The sequence below is a fragment of the Cryptomeria japonica genome, chromosome 6 (assembly GCF_030272615.1).
Source record: "Cryptomeria japonica chromosome 6, Sugi_1.0, whole genome shotgun sequence".
Taxonomy (NCBI): Eukaryota; Viridiplantae; Streptophyta; class Pinopsida; order Cupressales; family Cupressaceae; genus Cryptomeria; species Cryptomeria japonica.
In genome coordinates, this window is record NC_081410.1 from 357159795 (window position 1) to 357169279 (window position 9485).

Genomic DNA, 9485 nt, shown 5'->3' on the forward strand with positions numbered 1-9485 from the left:
CTGAAACATTCAGAGAGCCAGATGAACCCATAGAAGAAGAGGAATTTTATAAAAAATTCAAAGTTGGTCAAGAAACAACCCATGAGGATTCCACACAGTCCTTGTCTCAAGGTCCTAGGTTGAAATCACATAGGATGAGAACACCTGTCCCAGAATGCGCTACTAGTCAGAGAGCCAGATGAACCCATAGAAGAAGAGGAATTTTATAAAAAATTCAAAGTTGGTCAAGAAACAACCCATGAGGATTCCACACAGTCCTTGTCTCAAGGTCCTAGGTTGAAATCACATAGGATGAGAACACCTGTCCCAGAATGCGCTACTAGTGATGATAATTTGGATTTGTTCGCGATCGAGACTGATGAGGAGAGTGCCATCGATGACCTCGATAATTACCTTGACATACCCGAATATAACCGCATCTTCACTCTTAGCCCCGCTAACTTTGAAGACATTAACGGCCTTCCCCTTGTTCACCACCAACTCATTGACTGGGATCATGAAGGACCTGCACAGTTTGACACATTCTAAAATGATGAAGATTTTATTGACTATCTTGGCATACGGGATGATCTTCCCCCTGGGGACCATAAAGCGGGATACACTATAGAACTCAATAGCTTGGCATATTTTGGTGAGGGTGTCGGACCTTCCAGTCACAAAAATGTGAAAATAAGAACAAACCAAGGGTCTTATGGTGAAAACCACACTGTGGCGCTGTCTGACCCCAGAAAAGTAAAAAGAAAGGATGTATCTGAGGGCGAAAACCTCTCTGAGGCACCCGAAGATGGAAGGCTCGACATTCTCCTAGCATCATATGAGGAAAAGTTATCCATGTTGGTAGAGGAGACTATCAAAACAAACATCGGTACAGAAGAGGTTCCACACAACATATTCCTGGCTCAATCATTGACAGAGTCAGAAAGGTCAAAATTCATAAGTTTCTTCAAAGAACGACAAATCAACTTTGCATGGTCATATGCTGATATGCCTGGATTAGATCTGGATTTGGTAATGCATCATTTGACAGTTAAGCCAGGGGCAAAACCAGTGAAATAGAAATTAAGAAAGATGCATCCACAAGTCGCATTACTAGTCAAAGCAGAACTTGAGAAATTATTGGATGTCGGATTCATATGCCCAATTGATTATCCTGAATGGATCTCCAACTTAGTGTCTATCAGTAAACCAGATCGCAACATCAAAATATGTATAGATTTCAGAGACATCAACAAAGCTTGTCCAAAGGATGACTTCCCATTACCAAATATTGACTTGATTATCAATCTCACAATAGGTCATGAAATGTTATCGTTGATGGATGGATTCTCTGGTTATAATCAAATAAAGATCACGCCCGACGATCAACACAAAACATCATTCACTTGTCCTTGGGGAACTTTCTGCTGGAATGTCATGCCCTTCGGGCTAAAAAATGCAGGTGCTACATATCAAAGAGCCATGACTACTATCTTTCATGATCTCATGCACGTAACTGTGGAAGATTATGTCGATGACCTCTTGGGCAAATCAATAGATAGAAATACACATTTAGACATACTTTCAATCGTCTTTGATCGGTTGGAAAAATATAAAGTAAGATTAAACACCAAGAAATGTGTTTTTGGAGTAACCTCCGGGAAGCTCCTAGGATTCATTGTATCCAAAAGAGGAATCGAAGCTGATCCAGCAAAAGTCAAGGCCAACCACCAAGAAATATCAGTCAACTTCGGTCTTTACAAGGCAGACTCCAGTCCATACGAAGATTCATAGCACAACTTGCAGATAAGTGTAATCCTTTTCAGCACTTGCTACATAAAAACATCAAATTCAAATGGGATGATAATTGTCAACAGGCTTTCCAGACACTCAAAGATTATCTTCTGAATCTGCCAATTTTGATGCCATCAGTTCCAGATCAGCCTCTGTTACTATACATATCAGCTACTCCAACAGCACTGGGGGCACTCTTAGCACAACAAATTGCTAAAGGCAAAGAAAAAGTAGTATACTATATCAGTCGCACATTGGTGGGATATGAGCTAAACTACACACCAATCGAGCGTGCATGTCTCGCCGTGGTCTTTGCTTCACAAAAAATTACGACATTACATGCTCACTCATAAGACTGAGTTGGTTGCAAGAATTGATCCATTGAAATACCTTCTCAATAAAGCAACACTTACTGGGCGACTAGCCAAATGGGTCATGATCCTGAGTGAATTCGACATCGAGTATGTGGATAGAAAAGCAATAAAAGGACAAGCCATCATAGATCAATTAGCGGATGCCCCCATGATAGATGATGTTCCTCTAAGTTCAAAATTTCCAGATGAATCCATTTTAACAATGTCACATGCAAAGCCATGGCAACTATATTTCGACGACTCATACACACAGCATGGGGCAGGAGTTGGCATCCTCTTTATAACTCCTCAAGGGGATTCTATACCAAAATCATACCACTTATCATTTCCTTGCACTAAAAATATAGCGGAATATGAGGCATTAACAACTGGATTATGGATTGCAGTTCAGTGGAAGATCCAGGAACTTCGTGTTTTTGGGGACTCTCAACTTGTAATCTGTCAAGCGACTGATGATTACCAAACAAAAGATGAAAATTTAATGCCTTACAAACAAATGGTGGATGACCTGAAACAACACTTCACCAAGATAGATTTTGAGCAGATACCAAGAGAGCAGAATCGAGCCGCAGATGCCATGGCTACAATTGCTTCACTGATCGATCTACCTCCAAATGAGACCTGCTATGAGTTCTTGGTGGATAACCTTTTGGTTCCTTCATATGAAATCATCCTACTGAGATGATATGTGTTGTCGGTCCTGAGTCCCAGTTATATGGTTCCATTTTCACATACCTTCGTGACAATACCCTACCTCCTGATCTATCAAATAACCAACGTCGCACTTTCATTCGCCAATCCTCTCAATATGTCATTTTAGCTTATATCCTATACCGGTGAGGTCTAGATGGCACTCTTCTTAGATGTTTAGAAAGCGACAAAGCTCAGATTGTGTTACATGAAGTACACGAAGGGATATGTGGTCCACATGCTAGTGGTCCTACCTTAGCCAAGAAACTCATCAGGATTGGATATTACTGGCCCAATATGGAAAAAGACTCATATCAATTTGTCAATAAATGTAAGCAATGTCAAATTCATGGAGACCTCATACATGCGCCAGCGCAAGAACTTCAACCAATTGTGTCTCCTTGGCCCTTTTGTCAGTGGGGACTCGATCTCATAGGCAAGATTCACCCTCCTTCCTCCAATGGTCATAAATTCATTATCACTGCCACAAAATATTTCATGAAATGGATTGAAGTCGTGCCTCTCACACAAGTCACTGGAAAACAGATTGCTACGTTCATTCTCAACTATATCATTTGTCGTTACGGTATTCCTGTTTCCATTATCACTGATAACGGGCGTCCCTTCAAAAATCAGGATGTTCGTGAACTTTGTGACTGCTTCCATATTTCCCATCATTTCTCCACGCCATATTACCCCCAAGGTAACGGTCAAGCTGAGGCGTCTAATAAGATAATCCTTAAAATCCTAAAAAAGACAGTTGACGATGTTGGTCATAATTGGCATATCCAACTTAATCCTGCACTTTGGACCTACCGCACAAGTGTCCGCACACCTATAGGAGCTACACCCTATTCACTTGTCTACGATGTTGAAGCCATCTTGCCTATTGAGGTCGAGCTACCCTCTTTACGAGTCTCTTTGCAAAACATTATCAGTGATGAAGACTATAGGGTCTCTCGCTTACAAGAACTAGAACTACTGGATGAACGAAGACAAACAGCTTTTAATCATTTCAAGGCTTACCAACAACGAATGAGTCGTAGCTACAATCACAAGGTCAAGCCTCGCACATTTGAGGTAGGTGATTTGGTTCTTAGAGAAAACCCCAAAAATCAACAAGACAAAGAGAAGAAGGGCAAGTTCGAATCAAACTGGCTTGGTCCTTATATCATCACAGCAGCATATGGATCTGGGGCATATCAGCTCACAACTACAGAAGGTGAACCTTTGGAGGATCCTATCAACAACATGCACCTTCGCAGGTTTTACACATAGCTTTTCAGAATATCCTAAATTTAAAAATACAAAAAAATCAAAAATTTCAAAAATACAAAAAAATCAAAAAAATTTAAAAATACAAAAAAATTATAAAACAAAAAAAAAATCATTACTTGGTGAAAACCTGGCAAACAGGCGCCTCGTGACACAAAAAACATTGAAAAATTGAAAAAAGTAATAAGAAATAATTTCATCCAATGGTGAAAACCACTTCGGTGGCGCCCTAGGCAAGTACCATGGTGAAAATTGGGTCACCAGCGCCATGCATAGAGACATTGCTCCTCCCTCCTTCACGATTCACTTTCATCCTTTCACTTTGCACACACTCACAACCTATTCATTCATAATAAACTTACCCATTCCCATCATGGCTTGTTATTGATTTACCCAAGATTGGTTCGCCATTCATAATAAACCTCCCTTTTCACCTCCCTTTCCATCCATAATAAATCAGACCCTATCTGTGGCTAAGGCAAATCCTACGTCTAGTGATGGGTGTGGAACTGAGAACATCACATGTTTCAAGGAGTACAGTTTCTTCCAACTTCCTTTAGTCTATCCATGCACAATCCATAATAAAGCAGCATCTGCATCGCCAATCCGCAATAAAGTTCCATCTTCTTTGCAATAAAGTATCAGTTTCACGGATTCAGTCAATTTCAGATGACACAGCAGCAACAATGGGCTTCAACAAATCAAATCTTTCAGCATACTCAGACAACATATGGTTCAGTGTTATCTATCCTTTCTGTGAAAGTAAACATTGTGACCACAATCAAATAAGACTTATACAAGTGACAAGAGACACTAAACTTGAGGACTACAGTGGATATTGGTGTCAAGTCTTGGTTTTCTTTTGATTTTATCTTTTGGTAACATGTCTTTTAGCTTTTCCAGGATGTCTTTGACTAGAGATTCTATCTCCAGGATGTCTTTGACTAGAAAGGCAAGGATGGGGTATCATCACCTATTTGTATTTGCTATTTGTGGATTGTCTCTTAGTAATGCTATGACTTGTCCAAGGATATGAGGACACTGTGAGTCTAGTGTGAACTGGGGCATTCCTTGTTTGTGACTGTCTTATCTCCATGCAAACAGGTACAATGACTTTCTGGGTCGAACATATGCCTCGATTGTCATAACCTACTTGCCATAATAAAGCTCAAAGATGATAACACACAAGAAGCTCTTTCACTTTCATATCTTCTGTCTTTCATCCCCCTTTCTTGATTGACTTTCATCGTCCTTCTCGAATCCGTAGCCTGCTATCACATGATTGAGTATAATGACACACCAAAAACATTTGCATTTCATGTAGTTGCACCTGCATTACCACATATAAGCATTTCATACATACATATCGATATCACAACTACATCACATCCTGCAGACAACACCTGTTAGCACAATTTACATTTGCATTATCATATTCATCTACATTACATACATTCACATTTGCATTGGCATAACATATAAAACATAAAAGAACAAAAAAAAAATATTGCATTGCATCATATACATATTTGCATCCACATCATAAGCATCACATAAGAACATCTCATCACATAGGTACGCATGCATATAGCTACCGCAAAAATGAATCATCTCATATATATATATAAAGTGTCATGATACAATGATGTCAAAATCATATGGCTACAATCACCCGAAGGTGTCTACATCATCATACAAAAATGGTACAATACTGATACATAGGGGGCCCTCTACGGCTATGATGAACTCCCTCCCTCGGAGCCGCCTGGCCTCGACAGAATCTAAGCCCCCGAAGGACCCGCCCCAAGATCATCCCTCCTGTCCCCTCTATCTGGTGGTGGTGGAGGACCCATAACCCCACCACTAGATGCCTGTCTCCTCCAGCTCCCTCCCGTAGCTGTTGCTGTCCGCGATGGTCTATGGAAGCTCCTCACCCGCTGATCAGCTAGCACCACACCATAATAGAGATCCCGCCAGTAACCGATCTCCTCCCCTGCCCGCAGGACGTAGGCATATCCAGCCCCTGTGTCCTCTGTCGCCTGCCTCCCAGCCCTCAGTGTTGTCTCAGCCTCTGTGTAGTGCTGAATGGTCTGATCTCGCTCCCGCTTAGTATCTCTGAGCCACCTCTTGAGCCTATCCCTCTCCCTCTCCAGCTCCTGGATCTCATCTGCCTATCCCTGGCAGATCTCCCTCAGCTCCGTCAGCTCATCCTCCTCTGCCTCAGCCCCCTGTGGCTCCTCCTGTACGGGTGCCTGCCCCTGTGCCTGTACCTGTACTGGTGCCCGTACTGGTGCTTGTCCCTGTATCTGTCCCTGTCCCTGTCCTTGTACCTACACCTGTCTAGGACCTTGTGCTGCTGGCACCTATAGCGGTAATCCACCGTGACCCCTCACCACCCGAGCCTGCCTGTCCTCTCCACCCTCCCTCCGCGGTGCCACCCTCCTCTCTCCAACTGCCCCCCTCCTCCTCCGTTGACCTCTTCCTCCATCATCTCCATCATCATCACCATCCCCACCACCATCTCCATCTAGTAGCTCTTCTGGATCCATCAGGCGTGGGAATGGATGCTTGGCCCAGTATGCTGTGTACTCGACATCCATGTCGGCATCCTCGATCTCTGGCCACATGTCCCAAGGTAGGGGCATCATCTCTACGAGCTATGTAATAGCCTGATCATATGATAATAAAGGCCCAAACTGCGCCTGATCTCTAATAGTCCGTGCATACATACCTGAACCCCGGGGCATCCGCTGGATCCTGTTGAACTGCCTGCCCACCCTGTCCACTAGCTACCTCTCCAACACATAGGGCATCCACCCAATCAGATACCTGCTCTGGAAGGTGTAAGGTAGCTCTACCGCATCATCCTCCCACTACCCACATCCAAGGTATGGCCTCCATATGACCATATCAATGTCATCAATCACCCACCGCCAATGCTCTAGCCTGCCAATCCGTGGCTGCGAAGTGATCATGTCATACAAGTGTACAAAACTGCGTCCATGACCTCTGCCCCTGAAATGTATTGGTCTCATCACTGGCAGATGCTCATAGGCTCACACTTGTAATGTGACCCCGCAGCCCAATCCCACTGACCCGTGGTACACAAACTGATGCAGCTCATAATACAGGTGTGCTAGCACACACGGTCCCCAGGCATATCTGGTGTGCTATGTCACCAATGTCTCCAATGCTCCTCCCCAGCCCACAGCCAACCCTCGTGTCGCTCTATCAGGACACAAGAACCCACTGATCACTCCTCCTATCACTGCTGGCAATGCTAATCCTGTAGCTGTCATGGTGTCCCAAGCCACATGCCCTGCCCTCATCTCCAGTCCTGGGTCCTGGAACACTCATCTCAGGGCCTCCCTGTCTCCATCTCGATTGTAGGGAATCAGCTCCCCATCAATTGGTATCCTCAGGATCCTATATACATCCTCTAGGATGACTGTCATCTCCCCCATCGGTAAATGAAATGTACAAGTCTCGGAGTGCCACCTCTCCACTAGTGCAGTCAGCGGTCCCATGTTCACCTGAAACTCAGGCACATACAAAATATGTCTCAGACCCATAGCCTCAATCGCAACTCGGTCCTCAAATGTCATCTCAGGTCGCAACCTCTGCGTCGACGGGAATCTCTCTTGTGACTCCAACATAGGCAAATCTCCTGCAGTCAAGCAAATCAATCATGTCAGTCATCGTGGCATTCAATGTTCATTACAAATGCTACTTTTTATCTAAGTGCATATGGTACTCTACCCTAGTGACACTCATTGTTCATCACAAAGTGTTGCTATCTATCCTCGTGACACTCACTATTCATCACAAAGTGTTGCTATCTATCATAGTGACACTCACTGTTCATCACAAAGTGTTGCTTCTATCCTAGTGGTACTCCTTGTTCATCACAAAGTACTACGTGTTTGGCACTCCCTGTTCATCACAAAGTGCTGCTCACATTTGCACTCCCTGTTCATCACAAAGTGTTGTTCATATTTTAGTACTCCTTGTTCATCACAAAGTACTATATCTTGGTACTCACTATTCATCACAAAGTGCCTTGATCTATCCTATCCTAAGGCCTCTTCTTGAGTGAATCCTCTTGAGTAGTTTCCTAATTGGCAACGTATGTTCTATCACAGAATTGTCAATCCTAGCCCTATTTGCTATCCTAGTCTTCCCTAGAGGACCTGCTTGAGTGTATCCTCTTAGCAGCTTATCCAATCGACAGCGTATGTTCATCATAGAACTGCCGATTTGACCTAGAAGACACAAATTCGCATTTTTGGACACAAATGTGCTTTCCTAACATAAACGCGCTTGAAGACTGCATAAACGCGCTTGTTTTACATAGACGCGCCTGAAACACACAGACGTGCCTATGCTCTGCACAGACATGCCTAGGCGACACAGACGTGCCTTTTTGGCATAGACGCGCCTACACATCACAAACGCGGCCACATTTTGCACAGACACGTTTTTCAACATAGACGTGCCTGGCACAAACATAGACGCGCCTCGCGAGCATAGATGCGCCTAGCACCAACGCAGACGCGCCTGGAAGTTTTTTCACATTTTTGGACCCTAACCTAAAGCGCATTTATTACCCTATCTAGCATGCATTAATGACAACAATAAATGCATCAAAGTACGAGGAGGTTTTGTGGTACTTACCGGCTCTCCTGCCTCTGCTGGCCTCTGGAATCAGCAAACGCGATCGAATCTATGAACAAAGGCCATTACTGCTGACTGCTACTACTCTATTTTCGCTTTGCACTCTGCTCTTGTGGATGTGTGGATGACAATGAGGATGTATTTCCCTCGTGGTCTATCTTATAGACTAGCCTAGCCCTAGCCCTCGTCTCCCGAGTCAGTCTTCTTTATCCCGTGACTTTATCACTTTATCTGGTCAGTCCATTCTAGCCTCTCTTTCTTATCGAGAGATTGTCTGCAATCTTTTCAGACATTTTCATCCAATCTCTCGAGGGGGCATATCATTCCCATCTTGGGGCAACTCTGTATTAGTTCATATTATCTTCTTTGAAACAACGCGACAAGCCGCATTGTCTCAAAGAGGGGCAAAATGTAGACACTTAAAATTGTCCAGTCTAATTAAATAAATATTTTATTTATTTAATTATCTAAGCTTAATTCTTCTATTAATTAAATAAATCTTTATTTATTTAATTAATTCATTTATCCTCTTCTAGCCTTATTTCTCATTTAAATAAATACCTTTATTTATTTAAATTATCCTTTTCCTAAATTAAATAAATATTAATTTATTTTATTTATTTAATTGATCCCACTTCTTCTATTAATTAAATAAATCTTTATTTATTTAATTAATTCATTAACCTTTTCTACCCATGACAC